The sequence below is a fragment of the Chiloscyllium plagiosum genome, unplaced genomic scaffold (assembly GCF_037043375.1).
Source record: "Chiloscyllium plagiosum isolate Xiang-an unplaced genomic scaffold, Cpla_swu_hap1 HiC_scaffold_29, whole genome shotgun sequence".
Lineage (NCBI taxonomy): Eukaryota > Metazoa > Chordata > Chondrichthyes > Orectolobiformes > Hemiscylliidae > Chiloscyllium > Chiloscyllium plagiosum.
Window position 1 is genome coordinate 25,455,226 of NW_028270167.1, and position 13,041 is coordinate 25,468,266.

Consider the following 13,041-nt stretch of genomic DNA (forward strand, 5'->3'; position numbering starts at 1 on the left):
TCCAATGACAGCAGTGGTGTGTCAGCCCGAGGTTTGTACACAAGTTATGGATAATGACCTCGTACCTAATGCCTTCTGATTCAGAGGTGTTTTTTTCTGTCTGAGCCACAGATGACATCAGTCAGAACAGCTAACTGTTATAAAGGTTAGTGATTTCAATATAAGTTGGATAAGCTGAAATACCAGTTTACACTCATATTCATCATCATATTCATCAGTGCAGCTGCACTTCTAGAGTAAAAAGGCATTGTTTAGTCAGAGGTTAAAACAGCCTTTCAACAAAATAACAGCAATTTTCTTTCACAAATCATTCATTTAAAGTCAAACTGCAACTTGTTTTGGAGTGTAATGGAACAAAGAAATAAAATTACAAAAACAACAATTTTAATTTATACATTTCAATTCATTACCACTGCTCCTCCTGAAGTACTTTGGAAATAATGAAATACCTTTTGAAGTGTAGTTAATGTTTTAATGTAAAGGAATAATGCAATAGCCAGTTTACATTCAGAAAGGTCTTGTAAAAACAATGATACAAATACACAGCAGCTCAAGAAGACAGATCACCATCACCTTCCCAAGGATCACTACAGATGGGCAATAAATGCTGGCCTAGTCAATGATGTGCAGATCCCATTAAAGAATAGAATAAATGACCATAGATTCATAGCATCATACAGATTAGAAACAGAGCCTTTGGAGATAGTGAGGACTGCAGATGTTGAAAAGTCAGTGTCGCTAAAGTGTGTAGCTGGAAAAAGCACAGCAGGTCAAGCAGCATCAGAGGAGCAGGAAAGTCAAATAGAGCCTTCGGTCCAACTAGTCCAGGCCAACCATATTCCCAAACTAAACTACTTCCACCTGCCTGTGTTTGGCCCATTGTCCTCCAAACCTTCCCTATTTATGTACTTATCTAAATGTCTTTTTAGCCGTTTTAATGATATCTACATCCATCACTTCCTTTCATTTCACACTAACCACTACCTGTGTAAAAATGTTGCCCCTCATGTCTTTCTTCGGTCTTTCTCTTCTCACCTTAAACATATGCTTTTAAGTTTTGAACTCCCTCACCTTAGGCAAAATACCTTTGTTATACACCTTATCTACATTCCTCCTGACTTTATAAACCTCAATAAGGTTACCCCTTTAACCTCTGATGCTACAGTGAAAGAAGTCCCAGCCTATCCAGCCTATTTTTATAACACAAACCCACTGTTCAGATAATCAAAATTAATGAAGTAAATTGAAGGTCTAGCTGGCTACTGTGAGAATGATGCCATGAACATTTTTTACACTTGCACAATGTTCAGTTCTATTCACACCTTCCCAGATAATGAAGCACCTTAGCCCCACATACCTCATGACTTGAACAACATTCCGTGTTGTCCCATGCAGTAAATATTTAGGCTTTGGCTTGTAAGTAAGACATAAGACCATCAAACATTGGAGCAGAAATTAGGCCATTCAGCCCATTGAGCCTGCTCTGTCATTCAATCATGGCTGATAGGTTTCTCAACACCATTCTCCCATTTTCTCCCCAAAACCCTCAATTCCCTTGACAATCAAGAACCTAGCTATCTCCATCTTAAATATACTCAATGGCCTGGCCTCCTGTGGCAGTGATTTCAATAGATTCACCACTCTCTGGCTGAAGAGGTTTCTCCTTATCTCTGTTGTATAATGGTCTTTCCTTTACTCTAAGGCTGTGCCCTCAGGTCCTCATCTCTTCTACCAATGGAAACATCTTCCCAACACCTACTCTGTCGAGGCCATTCAGTTTTCTGCCTCAGAAGTACATCCCTGCATTTATATTCAAGTTCTCTCAAAATAAATGCCAACATTGCATTTGCTCTCCTAACTACTCACTCAACCTGCAAGTTTACTTTGAGAAAATTCTGGACTAGAACTCCCAAGTCTCTTTGCACTTCAGATTTCTGAACTTTTTTCCCCATTTAGAAAATAGTCTATGCTTCTATTCTTCCTACCAAAGTGCATGACCTCACACTTTCCCATATTCTACTCCATCTGTTATTTCTTTGCCCATTCTCCTAACCTGTCCAAATCTTTCTGCAACCCCCTGACTCCTCAATATTACCTGTCCTTCTACCTATCTTTGTAACATCTTCACAAGTGACAGGCAATGACCATCTCCATCAAGAATGTCAACCACCTCCCTGTGACTTGCAATGTCATGTCATTGTTAAATTGCCCTTATATCAAAATTATGGTTGGCATCAGAAATTATACTGATATGGACCAGTCACATAAATACTGTGGCTTCAAGAGCACAAACTGAGTATTCAAAACAGAATGTCTCACTTGCTGACTCCTCAACATTTTTTCACCATCTGTAAGGCACAAACCAAAATTAGAATAGACCACTCCACACTTCAGGATAACCACAGCTCAAATAACACTGTTATCTGTTATCTAACCTGTAGTAATCAAATGCTGAAAACTGACTGCACATCTTACAATGATTTTATTCAAGTGATGGAGAGAGTTTCACTTCGGTTCAACTGAAGTAAAACTCTGAAGCACGCGGAATGTTGAGCATCTTTATAGCATAAGCATCTCTTTATCTAAATTTGAATAATCCATGATACAAACACAAGAATGAAAGTGTTCATTCTAGGTCAAGAGGTAATGCTACTAACAACCCCTTCATCCAAATGGGGCAAACCTAGTCTGATCCAGTATGTTGTAATTACAGTTTCTGGCATCACCTAATTTTATCTCCTGTTTGAAGGTCTTTCTAGGATTATTTCATTATTACATTACCTTTTATGTACAGATGTGCCTACCGAGTTCCTGCTGACGCTAGCCTTCAGGACGAATAAGATTCATTCATTGAAGCCTGTTTTTTACACTGTTATGGAAATCCACATTTAACCCATACAGTTCCAGATACAAATCTAAATTTACTCTGAAGTTCTCAAAATCCCAGGCCAGAACAGCCCACTTCACTAGCAACCCACTTTCTATCTTTAACTTTCAATTGCACTATTAACAGTGCATTATGACTACAATGTGTATTATTGACCTGATGCACAGCTGCAACGTACCAAAATTTTTTCAGCAACACCTTTCAAACCTGTAAGCATCATCGCCATGAGTAGAAAGAGCAACAGGTGCATGAGAACACCACAATCTCCATGTTTCTGTCCAAATTATACACTATTCTGACTTGGACCTTTATTGCTGTTTTATTACATTCTCTGGATCAAAGTCTTGAGCTCCATCCCTAGCAGTGATGTGTAAATGGACACCAATGGAACAGCAAGGTAGTTTACAATCACTTTCTTGAGGGCAATGAGATTAAGACAATAAGTGTTGGTAACCCACATCTCATCAACGAAATCCAATCAAAAAATTGAACTTTTTCAACAAGTTGGCTTGTCTCATTTTTAGATTAGACTCCCTACAGTGTGGAAACAGGCCCTTCAGCCAAACAGGTCTACAGCAACCCTCTGAAGAGTAACCCACCTACCCTTTGACTAATGCACTTAGCAACTATGGACACTTCACCTAATCTAGACATCTTTGGAATGTGGGAGGAAACCCACACAGACACAGGGAGAATGTGCAAACTCCACACAGACAGTCACCTAAGGCTGGAATCGAACCTAGGGCCCTAGCGCTATGAGGCAGCAGTGCTAACCACTGAGCCACCATGCTGCTCTTTGCAATCAAACATTTTAAATTTCAAACTCAGTCTTCAACGCTTTATCTAGACTGAAATTTCGGAATTGTACTGATTGGGTTGTATTGTTTTCAGATAAAACAGAAAACTAAGACCTCTGCTGCCTCTTGTCTTTGTTCAGATGATTGCAGTTTTGGCTGACATTCATCCATCAATCAATATGACCAAAGGCACGTTCATTTCACCTTGCTGTTTATTGAATTATGCTATGCAAACTTACATTGTCAGGTTGCTTTAAAAAAGCCACTAAGCACACTTCAGGAAAGTACTTAATTAGCCCTTTCATCACCTCAGGAAATCTCAAAGTTGCAGCCTTAGAAAGTAAAATGGTAAAGATTGCCGCAGTAGCAGAAGCTAGGAACTTAGAATCGGCTGTAGGCCATTCATACCCTTGAATCTGTTCAAAAGAAATTGTCATTGATTTGTGTACATCAGACATAAAATTAATAAATGATTAGGTTAACTTGGAATGGGTAAGTTTCTCCAGATAGGTAACTTGCTCTATATTGAATTTACAAGGCATTTATTGAAATAGTCGTTGAAGTGTATGAGTTTAGAACATATTCACTGTGCCTTGGATAGTTAGAAAATAGAGACGATTTTGTGGAGTCATATTAAGATTTGATGGCTCCATGACAATACTAAATTATTGAAGTTTTTTTTCAAACTTATATAAAATTACATTGGCTGAAAAAAGCGTTTTCATAGTAGACATCAAAAAACTATTATGTGCAATTAGCGAAACACAGTATTTGCAAAAGATGGTGACATCTGGCTGCCTGTAATTTGCGTTACCTAGACAACAGCTTAAGGGTTTTTGTTACTTTTCTGATTTTTGTTGCCGTAATTAATTACATAATGATTTAGAGACTTTTCTTAATGTGCATTCTATTGCTGTTGTTAGAAACCTCACATTATATTTTTTAAATACACCCTGATTCTGACAGCATCAGCAGGAGTTATAAATCACCGGATTTTGCCTTTTAGCCTTTACAAATAGGTCTTGCATCTTGTACACATGATTTTCTTTATATGTCAACACTTTTCTCTTTATGCCATTGGGGTTCACCTTGAATCTGAGAAACCTTTTATAGAATAATTCTTATCCAGCTTAGCTCAATGACGATACTCTCCTTTGGATCAGAAGACTGTGTTCAAGGTCTAGCCCAGGAACATGTAATCTAGGCTGACAACCCAATACAATACTGAAGGAGTCCTACACTGTTAAGAGTTGCCATCTTTCAGAGTGGTGTGAAGTAAAGGCAAACTACAGCAAACGTTGAAAATCTGCAACAAACACAGGAAGTGCTGAAAAAAACTCAGCAGGCTGACAGTATCTATGGAGACAGAAACAGAGTTAAATACCATCATCCCATTCAAATAAAAGCAAAGTATTGTGGTCACATTGGACTCAAAATGTAAATCCTGATATCAAGATTGCATTTGACCATGTCGGGCATGAAGAAGCACAAGAAAAATTACAGTCAAAGAATCATGGAGAAAAATCTCAGCTGCATGGAGTCATTCCAACACAAAGGAAGATGGTTGTCGTTACTGAAGGTTCATCATCTAAGCTCCAGGGCATCACTGCAGGAGTCATTCAGGGTAATGTCCTAGGCCTAAACATTTTCAGCTCTTTTATCAATGACCAACAAGAAAAAGTCCAAAAAGTGTCCCTTGGCATTCAATAACATTACTGTCTACTCCACTATTACCATCCTGAAGTTTACTATGGACCAGAAACTGAATTGGACCAGCCATATAAATTATGTATAATTGTCTACAAGAGCAGGTCAGAGGTTAGGAATTCTGCAGTAAAAATTCACCTTCTGAGTCACAAAGCCTGCCCATTATGTGGGCGGCACGGTGGCACAGTGGGCGGCACGGTTAGCACTGTTGCCTCACAGCGCCAGAGACCCGGGTTCACTTCCCGCCTCAGGCGACTGACTGTGTGGAGTTTGCACGTTCTCCCCGTGTCTGCGTGGGTTTCCTCCGGGTGCTCCGGTTTCCTCCCACAGTCCAAAAGATGTGCAGGGCCAGGTGAATTGGCCGTACTAAATTGCCCGTAGTGTTAGGTAAGGGGTAAATGTAGGGGTATGGGTGGGTTCGCTTCGGCGGGTCGGTGTGGACTTGTTGGGCCGAAGGGCCTGTTTCCACACTGTAATGTAATCTAATCTAATCTAATCTAAAAAATCTAATTATCTACAAGGTACAAGTCAGGAAAGTAATTGAATACTCCCCACATGCCTAGATGAATGGAACTTCAAACACACTCAAGAAGCTTGACACTGTCCAGACAAAGTAACCTGTTTGATTGGCACCACATTCTCAAACATTCACTCCCTCAAACATTGATGTACAGTAATGACAATGTGTACAAGATGCATTGCAGTCATTCAGCAAAGCTTTGTAAACAACACCTACTGAACCCACAACCATTGCCATCTAGAAGGGTTAAGGTGACAGATACATGGGAACTCCACCATCTGTATGTTCCCCTTCAGGCCACGCACCATCCTGACTTGAAACTATATTGCTGCTCCTTCCGTGTCGTGGGTCAAAATCCTGGAACTTCTTCCCTAACAGCATTGTAGGTACCTTTACCAAATGGATTGCAAGGATTCAAGAAAGCCATTTTGCCAGAGCGGCGAGGAGAGAAGGAATGGTGAAACGAGGGCTGCTGGGAAGGGTGAGTCTTCCTGGATTAAAAGGGACTTACCTTGGGAATCGGGCCTCCATTTGCTGAGAGGTGTGAGGGAGAAGCGAAGGACTTCTGGGAAGTCATATATTTGTGTGGTTGCATTACCCAAAACACCACTCGGGTAGTGTCTCCCACCCATCCTCCTCTAACCAAAAAAAAAGGTCCTGTGCGCCAGATTGGTAAGGTAACGAGTTTTTTTTTAATTCCTTACTTTTCAACAGTCTCTTTGAGAATTTAGAATAGTGGGAATGGAGATGAGGGCAGTTGAATGTTCCTCCTGCAGAATGTGGGAGGGAAGGGTCACCACTAGTGTCCCTGCTGGCTTCATCTGCGGGATGTGCACCCAACTCCAGCTCCTCGAAAACCGCTTAGGGAACTGGAGCTAGAGCTGGATGAACTTCGGATCATTCGGGAGGCAGAGGGGGTTATTCAGAGAAGTTACAGGGAGGTAGTCACTCCTCAGGTACAAGAAAAAGGCAAATGGGTTACAGTCGGGATGGAAAGGGAACCAGCAGGCAGTGCAGGGATCCCTTGTGGCCATTCCCCTCAACAATAAGTATACTGTTTTGGATATGTTGGGAGGGGGGACTTATCAGGGGAAAGCAGTGGGGTGCAGGGCTCTGGCACAGAGTCTGCCCCTGCTGCTCAGAAGGGAAGGGGGAAGAGGAGCAGAGCAGTAGTCATTGGGGACTCCATAGTTAGGGGGACAGATAGGAGGTTCTGTGGCGACGAGAGAGACACTTGCGGTTGGTGTGTTGCCTTCCAGGTGTCAGGGTTCGTGATGACTTTGATCGTGTTTTTGGGATCCTTAACGGGGAGGGGGAGAAACTCCAAGTCATGGTCCAAATAGGCACCAACAACATAGGTAGGAAGAGAGATGGGGATTTAAGGCAGAAATTCAGGGAGCTAGGATGGAAGCTTATAGCTAGGACTAACAGAGTTGTTGTCTCTGGTTTGTTCGAGGTAAAAACAATGACTGCAGATGCTGGAAACCAGATTCTGGATCAGTGGTGCTGGAAGAGCACAGCAATTCAGGCAGCATCCTAGGACAGGCAAAATCGACGTTTCGGGCAAAAGCCCTTCATCAGGAATAAAGGCAGAGAGCCTGAAGCGTGGAGAGATAAGCTAGAGGAGGGTGGGGGTGGGGAGAGAGTAGCATAGAGTACAATAGGTCAGTGGAGAAGGAGATGAAGGTGATAGGTCAGGGAGGAGAGGGTGGAGTGGATAGGTGGAAAAGGAGCTGGGCAGGTCGGACAAGTCCGGACAAGTCAGGGGATCGAGTTGCTGGAGGTTAGAAACTAGGATGAGGTGGGGGAAGGGGAAATGAGGAAACTGTTGAAATCCACATTGATGCCCTGGGGTTGAAGTGTTTAGTCTCTGGTTTGTTGCCCGTGCTATGTGCGAGTGAGGCGAGGAATAGGGAGAGAGAGGGATTGAACACGTGGCTATAGGGATAGTGCAGGAGGGAGGGTTTTGGATTCTTGGATAATTGGGGCTCTTTCTGGGGTAGGTGGGACCTCTACAAGCAGAGGTCTTCATCTGAACCAGAGGGGTACCAATATCCTGGGGGGGAAATTCGCTAAGGCTATTGGGGTGGGTTTAAACTAATCCAGCAGGGGGATGGGAACCAAAATTGTAGTTCAAGTATAGAAAAGGTTGAGAGTAGGGAGGTCTGAAATCCAGTTTCAGGGGCGCAAGATGGCACCGGCAAGCAGGAAGTTGGTTTGAAGTGTGTCTACTTCAACACCAGGAGCATCTGGAATAAGGTGGGTGAACTTGCAGCATGAGTTGATTCCTGGGACTTCGATGTTGTGGCCATTTTGGAGACATGGATAGAGCAGGGACAGAAATGGTTGTTGCAGGTTCCAGGATTTAGATGTTTCAGTAAGAACAGAGTAGATGGTAAAAGAGGGGGAGGTGTGGCATTGTTCGTCAAGGACAGTGTTACAGTTGCAGAAAGGGTGTTTAAGGATTTGTCAACTGAGGTAGTATGGGCTGAGGTTAGAAACAGGAAAGGACAGGTCACCCTGTTGGGAGTTTTTTATAGGCCTCCGAATAGTTCCAGAGATGTAGAGGAAAGGATAGCAAAGATGATTCTCGATAGGAGTGAGAGAGACAGGGTAGTTGTCATGGGGGACTTCAACTTTCCAAATATTGACTGGGAAGAGTACGAGTACTATAGATGGGTCAGTTTTTGTCCAGTGTGTGTAGGAGGGCTTCCTGACACAGTATGTAGACAGGCCAACAAGGGGTGAAGCCACATTAGATTTGGTACTGTGTAATGAGCCTGGCCAGGTGTTAGACTTGGAAGTAGGTGAGCACTTTGGTGATAGTGATCACAATTCTGTTATGTTTACTTTAGTGATAGAAAGGGATAGGTGTATACCACTGGGCAAGAGTTACAGCTGGGGGAAAGGCAATTACGATGCGATTAGGCAAGATTTAGGAAGCATAGGATGGGGAAGGAAACTGCAGGGGATAGGCACATTAGAAATGTGGAGCTTATTCCAGGAAAAGCTCCTGAGTGTCCTCGATAAGTATGTACCTGTCAGGCAGGGAGGAAGCTGTAGAGCGCGGGAGCCGTGGTTTACGAAGGAAGTGGAATCTCTGGTCAAGAGGAAGAAGAAGGCTTATGTTAGGATGAGATGTGAAGGCTCAGTTAGGGCACTTGAGGGTTACAAGGTAGCCAGGAAAGGCCTAAAGAGAGAGCTCAGAAGGGCCAGGAGAAGACATGAGAAGTTATTGGCAGATAGGATCAGGGTAAACCCTAAGGCTTTCTATAGGTATTTAAGGAATAAAAGAATGACAAGAGTAAGATTAGGGCCAATCAAGGATAGTCGTGGGAAGTTGTGTGTGGAAGCAGAGGAGATAGGAGAAGCACTAAATGAATATTTTTCAACAGTATTCACTCTAGAAAATGACACTGTTGTCGAGGATATTACTGAGAAACAGGCTACTAGACTAGGTGCGATTGAGGTTCACAAGGAAGAGGTTTTAGAAATCCTGTAGAGTGTGAAAATAGGTAAGTCCCCTGGGCCAGATGGGATTTACACTAGGGTCCTCTGGGAAGCCAGAGAGGAGATTGCCGAGCCTTTGGCATTGATCTTTAAATCGTCATTGTCTACAGGAATAGTGCCAGAAGACTGGAGGATAGCAAATGTGGTTCCCCTGTTCAAGAAGGGGAGTAGAGACAATCCTGGTAATTATAAACCAGTGAGCCTTACTTCAGTTGTTGGTAAAGTGTTGGAGAAGGTTATAAGAGATCAGATTTATAATCATCTAGAAAAAAATAATTTGATTAGGGATGGTCAGCACGGTTTTGTGATGGGTAGGTCGTGCCTCACAAACCTTATTGAGTTCTTTGAGAAGGTGACCAAAGAGGTAGATGAGAGTAAAGTGGTTGATGTGGTGTATATGGATTTCAGCAAGGCGTTCAATAAGGTTCCCACAGTAGGCTATTGTACAAAATGCGGAGGATTGGGATTGTAGGCGATACAGCAGTTTGGATCAGTAATTGATTTGCTGAAAGAAGACAGAGGGTAGTGGTTGCTGGGAAATGTTCATCCTGGAGTCCAGTTACTACTGGTGTACCGCAAGGGTCAGTGTTGAGTCCATTGCTGTTCGTCATTTTTATAAATGACCTGGATGAGGGTGTAGAAGGGTGGGTTAGTAAGTTTGCAGATGACACTAAGGTCGGTGGAGTTGTGAATAGTGACGAAGGATGTTGTAGGTTACAGAAAGACATAGATAAGTTGCAGAGCTGGGCTGAGAGGTGGTAAATGGAGTTTAATGCAGACAAGTGTGAGGTGATTCACTTTGGTCAGAGTAAACCGGAATGCAAAGTACTGGGCTAACGGTAAGATTCTTGGTGGTGTAGATGAGCAGTGAGATTTCAGTGTCCAGGTACACAGATCCTTGAAAGTTGCCACCCAGGTTGACAGGGTTGTTAAGAAGGCATACAGTGTTTTAGCTTTTATTAATAAAGGGATCGAGTTCCGGAACCATGAGGTTATGCTACAGCTGTACAAAACTCTAGTGCGGCTGCACTTGGAGTATTGTGTACAGTTCTGGTCACCGCATTAGAAGAAGGATGTGGAAGCTTTGGAAAAGATGCAGAGGAGGTTTACTAGGATGTTGCCTGATATAGAGGGAAGATCTTACTAGGAAAGACTGAGGGACTTGAGGCTGTTTTCGTTAGAGAGAAGAAGGTTGAGAGGTGACTTAATAGAGACTTAATCAGAGGTTTAGATAGGGTGGACAGAGAGCCTTTTTCCAAGTATGGTGACGGCGAGCACGAGGGGGCACAGCTTTAAATTGAGGGGTGATAGATGTCAGAGATAGTTTCTTTACTCAGAGAGTAGTAAGGGTATGGAATGCTTTGTCTCTAACCGTAGTAGATTCGCCAACTTTAAGTACGGTGGCACGGTGGGCGGCACGGTGGCACAATGGTTAGCACTGTTGCCTCACAGCGCCAGAGATCCGGGTTCAATTCCCGCCTCAGGCGACTGACTGTGTGGAGTTTGCACGTTCTCCCCGTGTCTGCGTGGGTTTCCTCCGGGTGCTCCGGTTTCCTCCCACAGTCCAAAGATGTGCAGGGTCAGGTGAATTGGCCATGCTAAATTACCCGTAGTGTTAGGTAAGGGGTAAATGTAGGGGTATGGGTGGGTTCGCTTCGGCGGGTCGGTGTGGACTTGTTGGGCCGAAGGGCCTGTTTCCACACTGTAATGTAATCTGTAATCTATAATCTGTAATCTACATTTAAGTCGTCATTGAACAAGCATATGGACGTACGTGGAATGGTGTAGGTTCAGATTGGTATGACAGGTCAGCGCACCATCAAGGGTCAAAGGGCCTGTGCTGCGCTATAATGTTCTATGTTCTAATGTTCTATAAAACAGCTCATCAGCACCTTCTCCAGGGCAACTAGGAATGTGCATTAATGCTGACCCAGCCAGCGAAACATCTCCTTAATTACTAAAATTAAATTCCTGGCTTGTCTTAATGAAGATTTGTTCCAATGTATTTCAAATTCAACCAATATTTCAAATGAATGCTTCCAATAAATATTTTTAAAATATACTTCAGGATAATTCTGTAACCTGTGATATTTTACAAACTACCTCCATCACTCCCACACCCCCAAACCCTTATGAATTTTAGTGCTACTTCTGCTTCAGGTTTTTGTGGTTTGTACAGTATCCAGGATCCATGACACAAGTAAACAGCGCTGCTTCTCTTTCAATCCGTTAGTTTCCACGGTTCTGCTTCTTTATTAGTTCCCGTGCTTTCTATTGGTCCAATGTATAGAGTTTTCTCACATCGCAACAAGTATCATAGTTAATTCATGCAATGACCTCCTTAATTCTTTTTTTTCAGAGAGTGACTTTTTGTGGGATATAGTCTCAGGTTATTATGTCTTCTTCGTACCTTGGTTCAAGTGGCATTGAACACGTTTCATAAATGAGTATCACTGGGCTATACAGATATGGAAAGGAAATTACAAACACACATCAGTCACCCCTCATCTCAATCTCTATCTGGACTGTAGCATAAGGGTAAAGTCTGACTGTGTGAAATGGTCATGAGACACAACAGATATAATCAAAGAAAATGATATACTGTCACATAATCCTGCTACCTCTTGCAACCTTGTGCAAGATGAAGTCACAGTAAATAAAGTCAAAGTTTTCATTTTCTTAGAAGACTCTATAAATGTTCTTCACCATCAAAATGAGACCAAAAATATAAAACATGCCAGAACCTTCATTTAATCTCAACCAGGATTGAAAATAATTCTCTGGCAGTCTCCCCAGACCCGGTATACTCCACTAGCTTCACTGTGTTGAATTGTTGAATTACACTTGTCAGCAGAGTTTCTGTCATGCTTCCAGTGACATATGACTGGGGATGCAGATGAATCTCAAAGTAGTTTTCTGACTTTTGTCTTTTTCTTGATGTTTCTTTCCCTCCTAGGTCAGCACTGACCAGAAATTAAATCTGAAACCTTGAGGATGAATGTGATTGAGTCCTACCCTTCACCAGTACCGTTTTCCATTGAACCATGAGAGAAGCTTTACTTTTTTATTGTAAGAAACAAAAACATTTATAAACTTTTATTTCCTAAATCACTCGTATCTGATAGTTATAAAACCTACGGCCACACTGCAGCATTGTAATTTATTTACACATTCCAGAGCTCGGTAGTTTATCTTAAGCGAAACTGTAGTTTCATAAGCTGTCATACCCATGAGCATATTGCAATGATTGAATACTGTGTGAAGCATCATTTAACAAGTTCATTTATGAAGCCATATTTTTCAACAAAAATGGGCCTTGTATCATTATACATTCATCAAAGCTGTAATATTTAGCTCTTCCATTGCAGTCTTTAGGTGTTTAAGGTTATTTCTAACAGTCTTGTGCCAGTCCTATTGAACCATGGGGCAAAGCAATTCCTTATTTAGTTCTAAACAACAGAAAATATTACAATAGAAGGTCACTCACACCCCGAGAAAAGATGAGACAGAATTTCTGTGGTAGCCTTTCCAATGAAATATTAACATTCCTATTCTTTCACAATGTAGATCAATCTATTATGAGCTCACATTAATAGAAAGCTTTGAATGTCTGCAGTCTT